The following is a 19,390-nucleotide window of genomic DNA, read 5'->3' as shown; positions in this document are numbered from 1 at the left end:
GAAACGGTGATGAGATAGAATTTTGGTGTCAAAGGGACTTTTATGTAAAATTAGACGCCCGATTTGATAGCGTACTCAGAATTCCGAAAAAACGTATTTTTCATCGAAAAAAACACTAAAAAGTTTTTAAAAATTCTCCCATTTTCCGTTACTCGACTGTAAAAATTTTTGGAACAGGTCAATTTATGGAAAATTTAATGTACTTTTCGAATTACCCATATATAAAATCATCAAAATTTCAGTAAGAAATTTCAAAACGCCTGTCACACTGTGCACTGCACACGCGGACAACTCCTTTTTTCCAGTACTGACCAAGCTCTCAGACGCTCGCTATACGCCGCCATATTGGCCATGTGTTTGTGCGTTCGTGCGTGTGCCCACACTAGCAAGTCGCCATATGCTGGAGGCACAAGGAATCTGGCTCGGCAAAAGGAGCAACAGCCGCGCGCACATACCATAAAAATTGAGAGAAGAACTCAACTCTCTTTCCTCGGTCGAACTTTACGCCCAACTTCAAATTTTCAAATCAATCATTTCACTTTGAACTTTGGTAGCGTTCAGTTCAGTGTTTGTAACGGCAAGCCGGCGTGAGGATTAGTTTTGTCGAGTTAGAATATCTGTCGTGTTCTTAATTGTTGAGCGCGTTTCAGTTTGTTAGATTATTGTGTAGTCTAGTAGAGTTCTATCGATTTCTGTTGACGAACGCGTGATCAAGTAAGTATATTTTCTGGGTCAGTTTTGCTTGATAAAGGGATCAAAAACCAGTTTTTTTTTTCTGTGGGTTTTCGAAGAAGACAATTAAGACAAAAGAAAGTTACCGCAGGCAACCGGGGTGTGACAAGGACAGTGACAACGGGGTCCATTTTTCATCTTTCGAAACACTTGCAAACTGCTGTACCTACATACATCAACCGAGATCGGGAAGATCGTCCGAGAAGAAGATCGCGCTGAAACGATCAAGTTTTTTTTTGTTGCGATGCCCTTCTTCTTGTCCAGCGTTCTGCTGCGTGTCCGTTGCTTCTTGAGTTTCCTTTAATTCCCCTGTTGTTGGCTAATTATTTGACCGGTTCGCTATACAATCTTCTTACTCGACATGTGCGTACCTCTCTTCTTCCAGGCAAAGATCCCGGGACGTCACGGACTTCATCCTTGCAGTGCGATCGCGACTTCGGTTTCCGAAAACGACAACTTCGGCCGGTTGATTTTTGCCCGCTAGTGTGTGCGAGACCACGCCAAACGAAACATACGCGAAGAAAACAAAGTTATTAAGGGAAGAACAGAAGAAAAACCGCGATAAAAAAAATCTCGCGCTCGCGACTTTGTGTATTTTATAGAAAAAGAGAAAGAGAGAGAGAGCGCGAATCTCGCGAGAGAAAATCACACAAAACGCGCACAAACACAGTGACAGCAAAGTATAACAAAGGAAAAAGCCCGACATCGGTCCGGCTTCTCTCCGAACATCCCTCGCGCCAGTCGCGTTCAAGTCAGTGACGAGAGTGGAGCGTTTTCCTTCCTGCAGCTACAGTTTCGGGTTCGAGTCCAGTGTGGTACGGCGCAAAGCAAAAGAGAGAAAAAAAGAGTTTTAATCGAAGTAGTGCGTTAGTTGTGCAAGTGCAGTACGTTCGCGTGTGCGTGTGTGTTTTTGTGCGAAAAGAGAAAGAAGTGCGTTGGAAAACCGGGAAGCGTCGCGTTGCAGAATAAAAAAGAAGCACTTGAAAATTGGCATAAGAGACCACGACAACGACGAGGAGCGTTAGAGGCACAAATTAAAGAAAAAGAAATAAAAAAGGCGGCGACCAAACCCTTCTCGGCATCAACCGGAAGAAGCTACATATGGTGAGTCATAGTCGATTGATTTTTTTTTGAGGCGATTTTTCCGGGAACTTTGGGGATTTTTAACTAAATGTGATGAATCAATTCTATTGCGACAGTTTATTTAAAATTGATTAATTTGTTAATCTTGTTATAAAAATTAGCTGAAAATCAACGACAAATATGGGAACATATTGCTTCCAATATGGCTCTGACTTCGGTTCAACGAATATTTATTTTGCCATATTTTTTTTCAAGTGAACATTAAAAATCATTTTTCTTTGTGAAAAGATGCACGGTTTTACAAAAAAGAGTAAAAAACAATTTTTCGTAATAAATAAATAAAAAACGATTATTAAATGCAAGAAAACATTTTTCATTAAATTCTTAATTTCTAGGACCAAACTCTAAGAAAGAAAAAAAGCAAAAAATAATAATAATTTAAATGCAATAGATTTGAAATTTGAATGAAAAATGTATGTTGAAACGTCTTGAAATTAACAGGCTTACAAAAAACATGTATAGACGAAAAAATATTGTTGTTGAAATTTTTTTCACTGCTTTATTTCAGGTTTTTGCCCCACGCCTTCGCCTTAACAAATCCCAAAAATCGGGGGGCAAAAATAATTATTGCTGAAAAAAAAACATTTGAATAAATATAAGTGTACAAATGATTGCTAATGATAAAAAATAATTTGTGTAACGTTTATTTTTTATATTTGTAATCTAATAACACTGTTAGACTTTGAACAAATTTTGAATTTTGAAATCACATTCACAGTTAATTAAAAACTTTATAAAAAAAATCGAGAGAAGCATTTTGTGATACTCCTATCAGTTTTTGAAAATTTGAAATTAAGTTTTTTTTATTACGGCTGTTGCAAAAAAAACAAAGTTTTTGTCTCTCCCTTTCCTTTTTTACAAAATTCCAATCAATTGATTTAAATTTAAAAAAAAATCCTTGCGTTTAAAATTATTTTTCACATGTTTACGTTCGTATTTTTTTAATTTTTTTCGGAGAAAAGAATGTTTCGTCAAAACATAGATTATTTCAGAACTAATGATTGAAAACTAAATGTAATACTGTTTATTACATTTTCCAGCAACTTTTTCATTAAGATTTAAAAAATCTGGCTTGTAATTTCATTTTTTATATATGTTTTGCCCCCCTCCCTCGACCACAAAATGATTGATTAAAAAAAGTAGCATCGGCCTAAGTTGTGAAATTTCAAAAGAGATATTTTTTGATATTTTTTGTGTTTTTTTGTGGACCAAAATTCAACTTTTGTGCCACACCCAAGTTTGGAAATGTTTTGTTATTTCGTGTTTTTTAAAGTGTTTTTTAAATGTTGAAAAAAAAATCACTTAAACTTTGCCTTCAAAACAGTCTTATCATTTCTTTTTTTCTAAAAATGCGCCAGGTTCAAGTTATTTGAGGTTTGAATAGCTTGAACATATTCTGTGCTTAAAAACATCATTATGAAAAAAAAAAACAAAGAAATAGTTTTCAAGATTTAGCAGTGCAAAACATTAAAATTAGGTAACAACATTTTTAAAGTGTTTTCCAACTGACTTAAATTTTTCAACAGAGGGCATCTCGATCTCGGCGACCAGTGGTCTGATTTCCAATGTCAATTAAAAGGGCTGTACCATTTTCTAATCTTTAGAATAAAAAATATCAGAACTTGAAAATAAAGCCTAACATTTCAAAAGGCCTGGAAACATGATTTTTTATCGTTTTGATTTTTTTTAAACAATTTCTCAAAACCTTATATTTTCAATGCAAACTGAAACATAAAACTACAAATTTTTATTGGAAAACTGACAAAACAAAATCAATAACACTTCTCTTGGTTCGGAGATCATATTTTAATCTCATTTTTTTTTGAATTAAGAAAAAAGTATTATTATTTGCACAAACAATAAAAAATAGAAATGCTACTCTAGTGTTTCGTCGAATTACAAATCTCACAGATTTACCCATTGTATGTGATTAATAAATTTTCCGCAAAACTGGGGAATGTTTACCACATTCTTAAATGAGCAAAATCAGAACTAATTGAAATTAAGAAAAAATACCTAAGGCGAGTGGTTTTTGTTTGTGGAAGTATTTTTTTTAGAATAAAAAAAATCCTAAATTCTTATATTGAACCATCTACAAAATCACGCATCTCAAATTGTCCAAATAAAAATCAAGATTACAACATTTTTTGTGTATGGTTATCAGAATTTATTTAAATAAGTATGATTGTTGACTAATGACAAAACAGGTTTCTCGGGTCCAATCAGTCATTCGTATAGCAAATTGAAAATATATGCCAGATCCTTATCACAAATCAGAACCAACCCGCAGTAAACAAATTTACTTTTTCAGAAAGAAATGATAAGGATTTTCGGCGCTTTTTATGACAAACACAGTTTTGTGGAGTAATTCTGGCTTTATTTTTCTTCTCGAATCAAATTATTGATTGAAACAAATTATTTTTCCCAATATTATTACAACAAAACCTGCCTTCTTTCAAAACCCACCAAATGGCAAGTGCTTTACCGCATCTGAATCACCTTTTTGATAGGAAGCAGATTACACAGCTCTTCTATAGCGCTGACGACTTTTCGCCACCAGACGTTTCTCGGAAGTTTGACTCATCTTAGGGGCACCAACTAACCCCGCCCACCTCCCTGGGCCGGTCATCCGTGACTAAAAATTCAACCACCGCGCACAGCGAGCGATTTTCGCTTTCGTTTTGAGGAAGGAGCATCCCCCCAGCCCAGCCCAGGCCACGCGTTAAGTAAACACTTTTCGATAATTGATTCAATTATTTTGAAATTAAACATGAAAGTGAGAGCGGCGCGGAGGAGCTTCTGTTTTTGAGCCGTCGTCGGTTAAGGAGCTGTCTTGCAAGCTGGTTGAAGTGTTGCATCAATCTGCTCTTTTTTATCAGTTGTTGCATTTTGATCGATTTCTTTGGTATGTTCAATTACGTTCCGGGTTAACAGGTTATCCGTTTTTTTGTTTATTAAATTTTTCGTAGAGTGTCCAAACGACCCTACTTTTTAAGTCAACAAATAATTCAAACATAATGCCAACAAAATTTTGTAAAAACTGTAAATTAAAAATTAAATTTGGAATGCTAACGCCTAAATAACTAATAACATCGGTCAAACTCGACAAACTCTTCCAACAGCCCAACCGAGAGGCAAAAACACTTGATCCTGCAATTCCACAAGAATCAAAAGTTTCACACCAGGGGAAGCAAATAAACGGAAAAAGGGGTGAGTCCCTCGACGTCGTCTAGCAGGGACAGACAGTCAGGGCGCAGGCAAAAAAGGACGCCCTCGATTCCCGTGTATTAGTGCTGCAAGGGTGCAATTCAGACAACGTGGCCATATAGAGTAGTTATCCTGAGCTTTTCAAGTGTTGGTGTATACCTGCGTTGCATGTGTATTTTGTTTCTTCCTGTTTTACAACATTGTCTGTCTGTTGGAGTTTTTAAATTAGAGATGACACCGGCTCGGCTGCTGAATGAGGATTTTGGATCGGGTTAGGATTATTTATGTTTATTGCTCTGTCCACCCGGACCTTATTGTTACATTGGAATGTGGAGGGAGCTTTTTTACCTGGCTGAGAAAACATGATAATGGTTTATCAAATTGGACGTTTGAATATATTGATAACGACATTAATTTTAAATCAAAACAGAAAAAGTTAATCCTTATTTTTCAAGATATTCACAATTTTTGTTATTACGATACATAATTTGCTTGATTTTCAGAGGACTTATCATCAATGAAGGAATCGTCACTTATATATGACGAAGTCCAGACTGCGACCCGCTAAAATCATCACCTTCAAGTATAGTCAAAGTGGAAACGCATAAATTGTTTGATGTGCTATGTTTGATCAGCGGTTAAAAAGTACATAAACGAATAAAAGAAAACAAAATTTGTTTTCAATCAATATTTGTTCATAGTTTTAAATTATTGAAACTGTTGTTTATTTGAGACATCAGAAAACAAATAATGTTTATGTTGAAAATCAGTTCAATAGTTGCCAAGGTATCGTCAGTCGAAAATCTATGTTGACACTACTGACTTTTTCGTTCATTCTATAGTGACGAAATTGCCTACTTACTAACACTACATACTTACTACAGCCATTCACACTGTTCCGCATCCGTATCCGCAGTACGGATGCGGAACAGTGTGAATGGGAACATTTGAGATGCATTGGAGGAATCGCTTCCGCACTGTGCGTCCGTACTGTCAAATTTTGTACGGATGCGGCTAAGTTTCAATATACCTTTATCCAACTCAGCGGAGCCTGCGGATACAGGAGTGGCAAAACTGCTTCTGAGTGACAACATTTCAAGGGGTTTTTACGGTTTTGGTAGAATATTCTAGAATTGAAATCAAAATTTATTGATCTCTGAAGGTCAGAAGTTTTGGCCCAAAAATCGACTTGCGACAAGATAGCATCACGATCACGACGTTTTGTACACTTGACGTAATAACGTTGCTATAATCCAAGCTCTTCCTGTCAAATCAATAATGTAATCCATAATGGCTCGATCGTAAAGTAAGTGGTTGGCAAACAGACATGATTTTAATCTGTGTGTGCATCCAACCAAACGGGACCACGCGGCCGCTTCTTACAAATTGAGTTGTTTCCATGTATTTAAGATGTTTTTGCCGAGCTTCGGTGACTCATTTCTACGCTGGCTAGCCGAGCGCGAGGTACCTTAGCTTGAATCGACAAGCCCCGCCCTGAAGAACGTTTGCATCAATCGGATTCAAAGGTTATTTAGAACTTTCGAGCTCTTGTCAAATGGACAAGGACCCATCGCGTATATAGTTGGTAGTAACAGTATTCCTAATTCCACCAAGTCGCGATGGCCTAGTGGTTAGCATTTTTGCTTACCAATTTACCAAATTTAATTAAACCAATTATGACAAGCAACTAACTGTTTGTAAGCACTTTGAACTATCGGTATTTGCTCTATACCTTCACCAGTTCTCGGAACGCGTGGAGAAATTGCCACGTCTAGTGCACAATATGTTTTGCCAAAAAAAAAAAACACTGCTTTCGCACTCCCATCAGTCAATAGGTCATTAAAGAGCCGGGTACAGTACTCCAGCTCCAGCGGGGTTAAAGCCCCATAAAAAACGAAAGCCCCCCGCAAAACATATAGGCATTTGTGTACTACACGTACATGCGCGCGCTCTCTTGTACATAGTGCGGCGCATGGCTGAACCAGCATGGTCGAGTTTCACATGTTTCTCGCGGGCAAAACACTACCAAAACACAGCCCATCGAGATCGCGCGAAAAATGGACAGGCTAAAAACAAAAAAAAAAACGCACCAATAACCACCATAATAAGCGTCCGGTTTTTTCTCTCTGTGCGAAAAGTCGCAAGACTTTGAAAGGTCGACTGAGTCGGTTTTTGACACTTGATACGAACGCGACCATTTGACAAATCTCTCTGCAAAACTTTAGGCCCAATTAGTTACCTGACGCGTGTGCACTTCCGGCGCGCTCGCGTCACAGAAAACGAACATGGCGGCCATTATGGCGTCACCGCGTTCTTTTGTTTGTTTGTTTTGGGGCAGCGCAACCCCCGTTGCGTTAATTACATGGTGTCCAGTTTGCATATTATTTGGCAGACACGTGTGAATGCGTGTGTGCGCGCGCGTACGTAATTTACGGCTTGACCACCTCCGGTGCGCATCCTCTCTCTGTTCATCGTTGTCGAGTGGAGATTTATAGTTTTGAAAAACAAAACAAAAACAAAAGTGGTGGCGAAGTATGCTGCTCTGGTTATTACTAGTATGATGGTAATAAAATGTAAACATCCATCATTGACAGTTTGTCAACGCTATTTATTTTGTACCTGGACTGTCACTGTTTACATGGACCTCACTCACACTATCAAAACAATCGTTTGATAGTATGTGTTTGCGCCGTTTAAAAATGTCAAACCATCGGGGTTTCAGTGTATCACAACAATCATTTCTACATGACGTGTCCATACACACAAATTCGTGTCCAATTGTCACGATGGCAACACGGCCGTTAAGCACCAGCTTACACCTTTACGCGTTCCAGTAGCGGCCCCCGGCCGAAAATGGAGGCATTGGAATTAATGTCCGGAAGTTATCTGTTTTAAGAGATGGCTATCATATTTATTTTAATTCTGTTTAAAAAAAAATAACAGCGCTATCAACTGAGTTGGTAGCAAGCGGACGGTGGCCGTTCCCTGTTGGTGCAAATGCGCGAAAATGAAAATAAAATTAAAAGAAGCAAAAAAAAAAAAACGATGAATTTTAAATTCTATTCAATTTGGCGGGGTCTTTTTTAACGGGGCGGCATACGTTGGTTCCCCCCGGTGTGGACGCTTCGTTTACTTGACGTCCCATATGGCGGGTGGAATGCAGTTAAAACTGCCCGGTGCGGTTGTGGAAGAGTATTGGTATTGGACCAGGATATCATTGAATATCTTGAATTTTTCGAAACTATTTAATCTCTTGAGTAGCACGTCCCTGAGTCCAGGTTCAATGCTGAAATCCATCCACTATCGAATCAATAGTTTCAAAAGATTCATGAAATTTAAGGAATTTGGCAGATTCAAGAGCTTCATGATATTCAAGAGTTCGTCGCCATCGTGCTAACTTGTCGTACGTGCATTTTGGGCCAAATTGAGTTAAGAACGCCATTTTGTGCAGCTCACAATGCCTCACCTTTTGACCTTCACAGATCCCCAAAATTCGATTTCAGTCCTGAGATATTCACCAAAAACCGAAAAAAACTCCGTGCATTTTTGTCACTTTACATATGAAAGTAGTTTCAATCTTGTCGTGCTATCTTGTCACTCCCTGAAAATCGATGTAAGTGTGACAATTGGCCAAAGGGATTTCAGGTCAGAACGCGTTTGACACACGTACGTGCCCGACTACCGTAAACATTTGTGATTATAACTCGGGACTCCAGCAACCAAATACAACCAAACTTCGAGACAATGCACAGAATGGTGAGCCAAACAAAACGTGTTTGTTATTGTTTACATTGCGTGCTCTATTTTTTGTTTATTCAAGGTCAAACATTAAAACGCGTTTTTCTCGGAACGTCGAAATGGCGGGTGCGACATGATAGCACGACGACGTTGAGTTGCAAGATTTTGAAGCCCGTCCAATTTCCTACAAGTTTGTCTTTGACCACTTTTTGATACGACGCAATGGCTTCGAGGTACAGTATTTTTTAAATTACAAAATACAAAAATATTTAAATACCTTAGATTCATAAAATTCATTTGATTCAAGGGGTTTAAAATATTCGAGAAACTCAAAAGATTCAAGATATTCAAGAGATGCAAGATTCTGAAAACAAATAGAAATTTAAGAGATTCTAGAAATTTAAGAGAGCCAAGAAACTTTAAAGATTCAATAATTTCAAAAGATTCTAGAAATTTAAGAAAACTGATAGATTCATAAGATTTAAGATATTCAAGGGACTCAAGAGATCCAAGAAATTCCAGAGATTCAAGAGATTCGAGTAATCCAAGAGATTCAAGATATTCAAGAGATGCAAGATTTTTAAGACAAATAGAATTTTAAAGAGATTCTTGAAATTCAAGAGGGCCAAGAAACTTAAAAGTTTCAATAGTTTTAAAAGATTGTAATTCTTTCAGAGATTTGAGAGATTCAAGAAATTCAAGAGAGTCAAAAAAATCGAGAGAATCTAGTAACTCAAATTCAAGAAATTCAAGAGATTCAATATATTCAAGAAATGCCTATTGCTATTATTACCGTCGTCAGCGGTAACATTTGGTCTGAGAGTGAGATTGGATCATACAAATTTCTGCATTTTTGTATGACCCAATTTCACCTCCACACCCAATGTCGCCCCTAACAACGGAAATTGTCTTATTTCTGCCAGCTTGAACCTTCTTGGTCCGTTCGCTGCCCTAGAGAAATGCATAGGGGGATGGCGTCGCTATTTTTAGACCACGTTTTCCACCTTTTCTCATCGAAACCGACTACTTTATCGACTTAATTTTGCTGGGCGAGATAGGACGCCGTCTATTTTTAGACGATGACTCAGCACTTTTCCACTCTTGCACCTCAAAAAACCAGGTGGCAGCACGATGTAACGCCACGTCCCTATGAGATTCAAAAAATTTCAGAGGTTCATTTTTTGAAATTAAAAGACCTCATGAATTTGCTGCAATGGATTTGCTGCAGAAAATGTCATATTTTATAACATTTTTTGCAGCAAGCCCCTAGATCATATTTGCCCGCGTGTAAAAATTTCAGCGATCTGCAGTTCTAACCAACACATTTAACGCTGGCCCGTCCCCGAGCAACACTCCAAAGAGAAGCATATGTTGGTGCTCTTTCACTTACTTTTCATCAAGCGTCCATGGCGCGGTGTTAGCGTGTCGGATCAATAACCAAGAAGTTGGTGGTTCAATCCTCGTTCTGCTAAGTGTTTTTTTTTTGTGAAATACAACCAAAAAGCCGTCGGTAATGTCGATAATTGTCGGTAACGGGCAAAAATGTCATACTCCTATATCGCAAAAAATGCATGAGGACAGATTTCATGCAGATTCTGATATACTTTCATGCCGCCATGCATCACAATCATGCGACTGCCAGTTGGGTGTAGGGCAGCGAACGGGCCAAGAAGGTTAAAGAAGTTCAACTTATTCAAGAGATTTAGAAATTTAAGAGATTAAAAGGGATTCAAGAAATTCAAGGGATTGGAGAGATTAAAGAAACTCAAGCTATTTTTGAGATTTAAAAGATTCAAATAATGTGATTCAAGATCATTCTAAGATTCAACAGATTATTCAATATTTAAGAACTCCAGTAGAATATAAAGATTCAATAGATTGAAGAGATTCAAATCATGCAATTGAAGAGATTCAAACTCAACAACGGAGCACAGTGCTTTTTGCTCTCTTGATTCTAATAACATCCCTTGCTTCATGATGATATAGAGTGGGCAGATTGCATCGACGCCAACGGTCATGCGCTCGGTGACCATGATTGTCCTGCTCTGAAGTATGGTCCATGTGGAAGCTGGAGCATCCATCCTGGAACAAGTTTTTGTCGTGTGTGCCCACACGCTTGATGCATCTGAAAAAGGGACGACCTGGTGTGTGCAAGAATGCTGAATATTGCATTTCAGTGAATCTGAGTGGGATTGAGCAGGTATTTGTGCCCTGGATGAGTTGGCTTTATAGTTGCAGATTCTATGAAGTGTATGGGAAGATCTACAAATTAATGTTTTTGTAATAGATTCTTCGAAACTGAAACGGATCATATTACCCTTTTAAATTTCTACAGAATTAGTATAACCAATTGTTTCAACAATCACCCTTATGAAACCTGCCAAGAAATTTAAAAGGCATCCGCAACGAGTCCATTTTCCGCTAATAACCATCCCAAAATCCGTGGAGAGCGCCGTCCAACCTGCCAAGCAACTCCAAGCTGCGTAACAGCCCCCGAACATCGTGGATAATCCAACAACGTACAGCTCAAATCGCCCGACCACGCGCTCATTATCAACGGTCAGTACCAAAAATGGCCACCGTATGGCGCTGCTGCTGCTGCTGCTTTTTTTCGTTAAAATGCGATAATTTCCTTTTTATTTCTCTCTGCCCAAACACAACGCAGAGCAGCAGCAAAACGCAAGAAATGCTGTAACAATTTCATGCTCGCTAAAATGTGCGGCTAGTGAAAATAATGATGCAGCTCACACAATTTTCCACGCGTCTTTAGCGAAGCCCCGCCGCACATAACCAACAAAAAGAAAAAAGATGAAGGATGGCAAACAATGCACATCACGAGAAAAAACATAACGATTTAACGAGAAAGTTGGGATGTTTGCGAAAAGTTTGAAAAGTTTAAATCATAAAATTTGTTCGATATCTGACATATTACCCCAAATCCACCTTAAATTTTTGGCTTTCATTTGCCGGTTTCTTATGGTTTTCCAACACTTCAACCCGGAGGATGTCTTACGGTTGTCCACGGTGCATTTGTGGTGCACTTTAAGGTTTGCATCGCTTTATCTGCGAAGCTCAACAAGTGTGACCACTGCAGCCAGAAGCCTTCACTTTACGCTTTATCTTGGTTTTTAATTTAAGATTTTTTTTTGGGGGGAAAGAGCGGATGAGCGATGATGATGGTAACAAGACAGCAGGCCCTGTCTTGAGTGACAGTCTGAAAATAAGACTACGCCGGGTAGCCACAGACAAATGGTTGCGTTTTATTTCAAGGATGTCTGCTAAAGGATGCCTTGAAGTCGCTGACATTTCTTCAATAGAGGAGAAAAGCAACTCGCGACAAAATTTTGAGGCTAGGAATTTTGACTGGTATGATAGAGAGCCTATATGGAGAGGCGAAATGTCACTCTCAGGGTTCCAATCGAACTGTCAAATCGGGGTTCCAATCGAGCAACAAGATCATGCAAGAACAAGGTTGGAATCAATTTAAAATAATTTTGGCAAAAAAAAAACGAGACTTATAACAATTACAAGTATTGTAAAACTGTTGTTGATAATAATCTGGTAGTTTTCATTATGTTTGTGCTTGTTCGATACAAGAAAAGTGCCAACACCAAAGAAAAACTTCAAGTTTTTCAACCTTAAATTTGAATGACTTTGGGTGTTTGAAATTTCTCCCAGAACATTTCATTTCCCTATGTAGGTCCCTAGGTATGATTTTCATAAAGTATTCGCCTCCTTTTCTATCCCACAGAAAACCTGGGAACGAGGTAGCTGTCAAACTAGGCAAAAATGTTAAAGTCACTCACAAAATGAACTTTGAGTGATTTGAGTTCATTTCTGACGTCACGATTTTCTCCTCTATACTCACGAATTTACTTTCATTTAGTGCTACATAAGGTTTCATTCTTAGCACAAGCTAAGTGAAAGCTGACGATAGCGTTGAGATTGATTACAATTTATTTAGCGAGTCGTAACTCAACTCGCTCTTGATACTTCATCATAGATCAGGACCAGGGATGGTATTTACTCGTTTCCTCGCCGATGGCGAGGACTTTTAGATATCGTCCCTCGCTCAAATCATCAAATTTTTGGCGTTCTCCCAAAACTGCATCAAGAGAGCGAAGCGAAAACGACGCCGATGAAATAGCGAGCAACGAACAAACCGATGCGTAAGACGGAAAAAAATCTCTCACACAGCCAGTCCCCTCGCTCAAAAAGCAAGAGAAAGAGCAATCGTGAAATTCTCTCGCCCGTACTGCCGTTCTACGCATAATTGTCCCATGTTCAAAAAAGTGCAACTGAGAAAAACGCGATTGAAATTTTTCGACCGATTTCTGTGTTTCTACGCATAATTGTCCCGTGGGTTCCTATTCGCCCTATGTGTCCCTAATCGCCCCAGTTAGCAGTTTATCACCCTTAATTGTGATCCTCTTGCTATACAACAGGTAAACAAGGCAAAATGCTTAGTAAAACTAATGATTCCGTGTAAGAAAATACTTGGTGGGACAATTATGCGTAGAAGTTCAACGATGGGACAAACAGACTTGGTGTTGTTTTTGATGAGTTTCCGAACAAAGTACCAGATTTTATGTGTTTTTCTTAAAGTACACATCAGACTAAACTCAAAAATAGCATAAAGTCAAAATCGTCAAAAACTGACATGGGACAATTATGCGTAGAACGGCAGCGTAAGCCCTGTAGAAATGAATTCATTTGTGTGCGTGAGCTCCAGTGTATGTATACAGCAATTTCGTGTGCGTGCCTCTCCGGTTGGAACGATAGTTCCATCGGAGCCAGCGAGAGGGTATTTCTCGTCGATGTGATAGGCTTTCGATATTCGCGATAGCAAGCCGACCATCACTCGGCTGCGAAAGAGAAGAGAAGTTTTAAGAGACGAGGAACGCACCGAAATATGCATCAATGATAGTGCGATGGTGATGGTTTACCTACCCTGATCAGGACGTGATCATAAATCCTCTTTGAAATACGCAGACAGTTTGTCACCGTGCCGTAAGCCACTATTTATGTGCTCCGTGTGAGTTCTTGTGTAATCTGAGGTGTCCTGCAGATCCTAGAGTGTACTTGATTTTAAGTCTTAACCATATGTCAATACCGGCGCTGGCCACGTTCAACAGAAAGATATCTTAGAGTGCATGATGTATGTAAATTTGCATAAAAATCATGTAATCCTCAGATTTGGATGTAAAACTTACAATCCACTTCTAAGTATGCTGAAATCGGGTACAGCCTCTTCGTTAAGCAATGTACTCAGCGGTAATGCCGCCCATGATAGGATACGCCCGACAAGTGGTGTCCGACGGCGTCCGCCAAAATGATAATGAGAAAACGAAACTATGCGCGCTCGTTGTTCGCGAGAACATTACGTGAGGAAATTTCGTAATTTTCAATTATCATTTTCCCTCGCTTTTTTTCTCTCTCTCTCTCGAATCTCCTTAACTCTCGGTGCATAAATTAAACCACTTTGGTGGCTGCATCACCGTCGGAATTGAATCTTCAGCAGGCCGCAACCTTGGCAGGCTTGTTTACTTTTCGACTTTGAGATTGAGACGTTACCACGCAATAGTTCCACCGAGAACGGCGCGCGTGACTGGAATAGCGCGTGGTGGCAGATTCCTTAGGATATCATTCGGTCTCCCCCAGTGACCCATTGATACGCTTCGAGTGGCAAGGTGTGAGCCTCGTAAATCAAACGAACTAACAAGCCGTACCATTGGAAAAGCATTACAGCGGTGCACGATGAAAGTGTTGCGCGCAGCTCTTCACCGGTGAATGGAATGAACCGAATCGACTTGCTAAATAGATGTAACGGCGCCCGCGCACGCGTTACAGTTGAGGGAATCCTAGGGGTGCGGTGGAGCGTGACGCGTTTGGTACGGTATTGACATTGAAAATGAAAGTTGCAGCCGGGGTGGGAACGCGGTCTGGGTTGTGTTTATAGTTTTGGAGTTTTGGGTGGTGATGATGATGAAGATGGACGGATAGTTTGGATGGGATCCAGCTGATGAAAATAGACATCCGATAGGGTTGGGAAGGGGAATTGGATAGCATTTAATTAAATCCAGTTGGTTTCAATTTGATTTTCAGCTATCTTTATCTTACACAAATATGGGAAATTCTCGTATGTTTGGCAGACAAAAAACATGGTTCTATGACAGTCCAATTAGCAATTTCTCACTGTTTCAACAAATTGTACTGCAAAGGTTATGATAGAATTTGCTTAGGGACTATCCATAAACCACGTGGACACTTTTTTGGGAATCTCAACCCCCCCCCTTCTTGGACAATTGCCCATACAAAAAAAAATCTTTTTTGTATGGAGCGTGGACAATCGCCCCTCTAAAGTGTCCACGTGGTTTATGGATGGTCCCTTACTATTTGCATGATATTGGTTGAAAACGCTTTTTAGAAGCTGTAAATTTTGGCCGATTTTAACTTGACATACGCCTCAAATGTATGTTTTTTACTCGATAAGAATATTATTCTGATTAAACTTAATGAATATTAATGGAAAACTATTTTTGACAATGTGCAATAGAGCTTTGGTTTTTTCTGTTGAGAATCCCATGATAAATTTATCTCTAGAAAAATTTTGGTTTTGTTTCTTTAGGGTGTGTTCAACTTTAAAACAAAAAATGGAAATTTTGATGCTTTTAAATTACTTTCTTCACCTGAAAATTCATAAAAAAAATTCAATTTTTTACATTTTTGGAAAATTAAGATTTGTTCAAAAACCGCAGAAGCGTAAGATGAACCATCTTCAAAAAGCTGTAATCTTCAGTATTTCAAAAATAAAATGTAATTTTCAGTATTTAGAAACATACATACATAATTATTTCGTCAAATTCCTTATTTGTGTAAGAAAAATAAATATGCGTTATTTGTTCAAGTGAATTTTCTTTCCCAATTTTTTTTCCATACCTACAATTTTTTAGATGAAGCAGAAACGATCAGAAAAAATAGCTTTCAAAATACAGATTTGGGAACATTCTTGAACAAGTTTAGCCAAAATTACATGTAGATTTTGTGACCGAACTAATGATGCAAAAAAGTTTTTTTTATTAAAGAGAAAGTACTCACCAAATTTCTTCTAATTATAAAAATCAACTTTCATACTTGCAAACATTGAAGAGTATTTGCATTTATGTTTTAAGTCAGTGGTTCTCAGCCAGCTAAAACTCGCGGGCCATTTTAACAATTTGCCGTATTATCTTGGGCCGCATGTGGAACAAGTTTCAAATGATTGGAACTTGTTAAAAATTTATTAGTTTAAATGTTGAATTATCATAAAATTTCATTAAATACTAATACTTCTACATCAATCCCTTTTTATAAAATTTCCTGCGCAAAACTTAAATTTTCTTCTATTAAATTTCAATATTTCTGGAAATTTAAAAAGATTAAGACCAAGTTTTATAAAAAAAATGGGATTGAATTTTGTTTTGCTTTAGACATTGTTTTGCTCTTAACAATGTTTTTTTTTAATTTTAATGGGTTTTAAAACGAACATTTCACAATGCCATAATTGAAAAGCATATGTTTTCCACTTTATTAATAAATCTACAATAGATTTTTTTTGCAATGTTGTTTTCCGAAAAGTTTGCGTTTGTTTGTGATTTTATTTTAATTTTTTTATAAATCTAAATGTCTAGATTAAAGCACAAAATTAATTATTATTAATTTATTTTAAGTTTTTTGACTCCTCTTATCATTTTCTAATTTTCGAAAATTAGAATAAATGCACAAATTTTAGTAAGATATAATTTCAATTTATTAGATCTTTTATTTTCAATTTTATCAGATAATAAATTTAACATAAAATTTGATAAATAATCATTGAATTTTGATACTACAAATTTCAATAACTTGTTAGATTCTAAAAATTAAATACTTTTGTTCAGATTGTCAAATTAAACATGAAAATTTTGGTTCAAAATCCATCATTGAATCACTTTGGATCACAACAATGTTTCAAAACTATGCTTTGTTACAGCCTTTAACTAATTGTTGATTTTTTTTTGATTAAATTTTTCAGAAAAATTATTTACTGAGTGATGAATTCCATTTTGGGGTATTACATTTATTTTAAGTTCAATAAAAAGGTCAAGTTAATTGAATCTTAGAGTGACAATAATTATTTTCAATGTGAAATTTGAAGATAAATTCGAATAGATCGAGTTTTTTTTCGCTTAATAAATCACACGTCAGATTTTTTTAATTTTTATTTAGCTGTCTTATTTTGGTTTTTAATGAAAATAATTCTAAATGAAATATTTTCGATGTTCATCGTTGTCATTGTCATTCATCATTGCCATCGATTCGTCAACCTATGATTCTCGAATTCGGTCCAGATTAATTTGAATTAAGTTTTGAAAATTTTGCAGAGAGATCCAAACTGATGTTTGAAACTGTTGGACATTTTTCCGATATTAACGTAAATTTTGAAAGTATCGTGGTTTTCAAATAAAAACAGGAATTTTCTTCAAACATGACTATATTTTGAATTTATTTTTTTGCAAAGAAAATGGTTCTTTTCTATGATTTTTAATCATTAAACTCATAGAACTTCTACGGTTTCATATACCTTTCTGAAAATTAGATAACTTTTATTTAGAACTTGTCGAATTCGTATAATCATTGTAGGTATTTTAATTGAAACGTGATTTTCCATGTTTTGATAAAATTTAATTTTGTTTATCATTTTCCTTTGCAACTTTGCAACTTGTTCATCCTTTTTCTAGCCAGATTTCATAACATTTCAACACCAATCCGTGGGCCGGATTTCATAATTATTTCAACACCAGCCTTGGAGAAAAATTTTTCGTAAAATCGTGAACAAGCTTTCTATGAGTGCTGGGAACCACGAACAAAGTGTTCAAATTTGCATTGTTGTATCATGTGTGATTTGAACACAAAGATGATTTGCATGCGATTTTACCATCGAATTTTAGCTGTGTATGGAGCCAACTTTTTATGAAAACCTTAGGAACATTCCATTTTGGATAATCGAAACTTCGGATAATCGAGTCTAGATTTCATTTATTCTATATTTTGAATTTAGAAGACATTTTAAGTCACAATATCGGTCTTGAATTGTTACATTTATTTAACTCAAGATTTAATAAACTGTAACAGTGTTGTCAAATTTTTTTTTAAAGCAAACAGCTCATCATAAGTGAGAAATATGCACTGTTTTGACCCTGGCAGATGCAGGGAAACGGAATCAAAAGAATGCAGAGTTGCTGCTCAGTGCACTTTTGCGTTCACTTTTCGCTTCTTGATAAAGTTGTTTTTCTTTTCTTGCATTATTTATATGCGCTCTGCAATGCAATCGTCGAAACCGCGTGTGTGTACTCTTTTTTTTTATATACATATATGTTTATGCGTAAACGAACAAGAAAACGAGATCCATGCACTCGATTACAAATGATTCGTTTCCTTTTTGAGTTTAATAAATTTCATTAATTTGTTGTCTGGCGATGAAAAGTGAATTCCTTCGCGCTGAACCGCGCAGTAATCTCTGTCAACATTGTAGATGCTCACTCAGCGAGATGAACCCCGAGTGATAAAGTGGGCTCAACGGCACCACTAGCACATTGATCGGAGATTAACTCAAATTAATAACAATTAAAGCCGCATAATAAAGAGATTTACAGCAAAACGCCCGTTAATTACCGTCGGAAGGTGGGAGAGGCGGCACGTGCCGCTACGGCACAGGTCGGACCCCCGCCGGTGTGGTCAATCCTGAGTGACCACAGACCTCCTCGAACTCTCTCGCTCGCTCACCCATACTGGCTCGTTATTATTATCGTTATTACCAATGTCGGCGCGCGTGTTATTACACTTATTGTGGCCGCGTAACCGCGTAATGTGCGTGTGTTTGTGTTGGTCGGGGGTCTTCCTGAGACTGCGTGGACCACAATCCATGGCCACGACGGTCCGTGGCGTAACGGTGTCGGAAGTGGCAGACGTAATAAATTTTATCTTAATTATATTGTTGCACTATTTGCCGCGTGAAAAAATAGCTCGAAGAGGCTCGAAGGAAAATAAATGGTTTTGTAACCATGAATGGTCCTCAGTTGGCCAGGTGATCTCTATGATTGACCTTTATTTCACTTCCTTACTAACTTAGACATCTTCTACGGAGCGTCACTCGGCTAAGATGCAGATCTGCTAGGATTTGTTTCGAACGACACTCACATGAGAGTGCTCATTCTCTGCTCTATCAGTGTAAATTTTAAGCTGTCACCAGCTTTCACCATGGGATATTTAAATTGATGGATTTTCTGGCTGGTTCTGTTGAAATAATAGGCTTTAAAGCGAGATTTTTTTTGTAAGCAGTGAGTTTTCAAAAGCGATTTAGCAACCCTAACGTGCATGGAACTGCTACCAAGTTGCACTGAGTTCGAGCCAATATTGGCTTAGGGATTGTCTGGCGGCGCGACGTTCAGGAAAAGATAGCGAAAGTTTGTTTGCGGATGCATATTGCGTATCTAGAAAGTAAAGGCGGCTTCAGAGAGCAATTTTGCTCTGATTAAAATTGATTAAAAAA

The 19,390-nt window shown here is 37.6% G+C and overlaps 1 protein-coding gene across 1 annotated transcript in view; it reads left to right on the top strand.

The window, feature by feature from the left end:
• The first annotated feature begins 518 nt into the window (after nucleotides 1–518).
• Nucleotides 519–19,390, top strand: part of LOC6051392 (synaptic vesicle membrane protein VAT-1 homolog-like) — an 87,384-nt gene continuing 68,512 nt past the window's right edge. Inside the window, exons 1-2 of the mRNA XM_038258669.1 lie at nucleotides 519–714; nucleotides 1,118–1,836. The gene's annotated coding sequence lies outside the window, so the exon portion shown is untranslated. The remainder of the gene's footprint in view (nucleotides 715–1,117; nucleotides 1,837–19,390) is intronic.

Source organism: Culex quinquefasciatus, chromosome 3 (assembly GCF_015732765.1).
Source record: "Culex quinquefasciatus strain JHB chromosome 3, VPISU_Cqui_1.0_pri_paternal, whole genome shotgun sequence".
NCBI classification, from domain to species: domain Eukaryota; kingdom Metazoa; phylum Arthropoda; class Insecta; order Diptera; family Culicidae; genus Culex; species Culex quinquefasciatus.
This window is presented reverse-complemented; position numbering and strand designations above follow the sequence as displayed.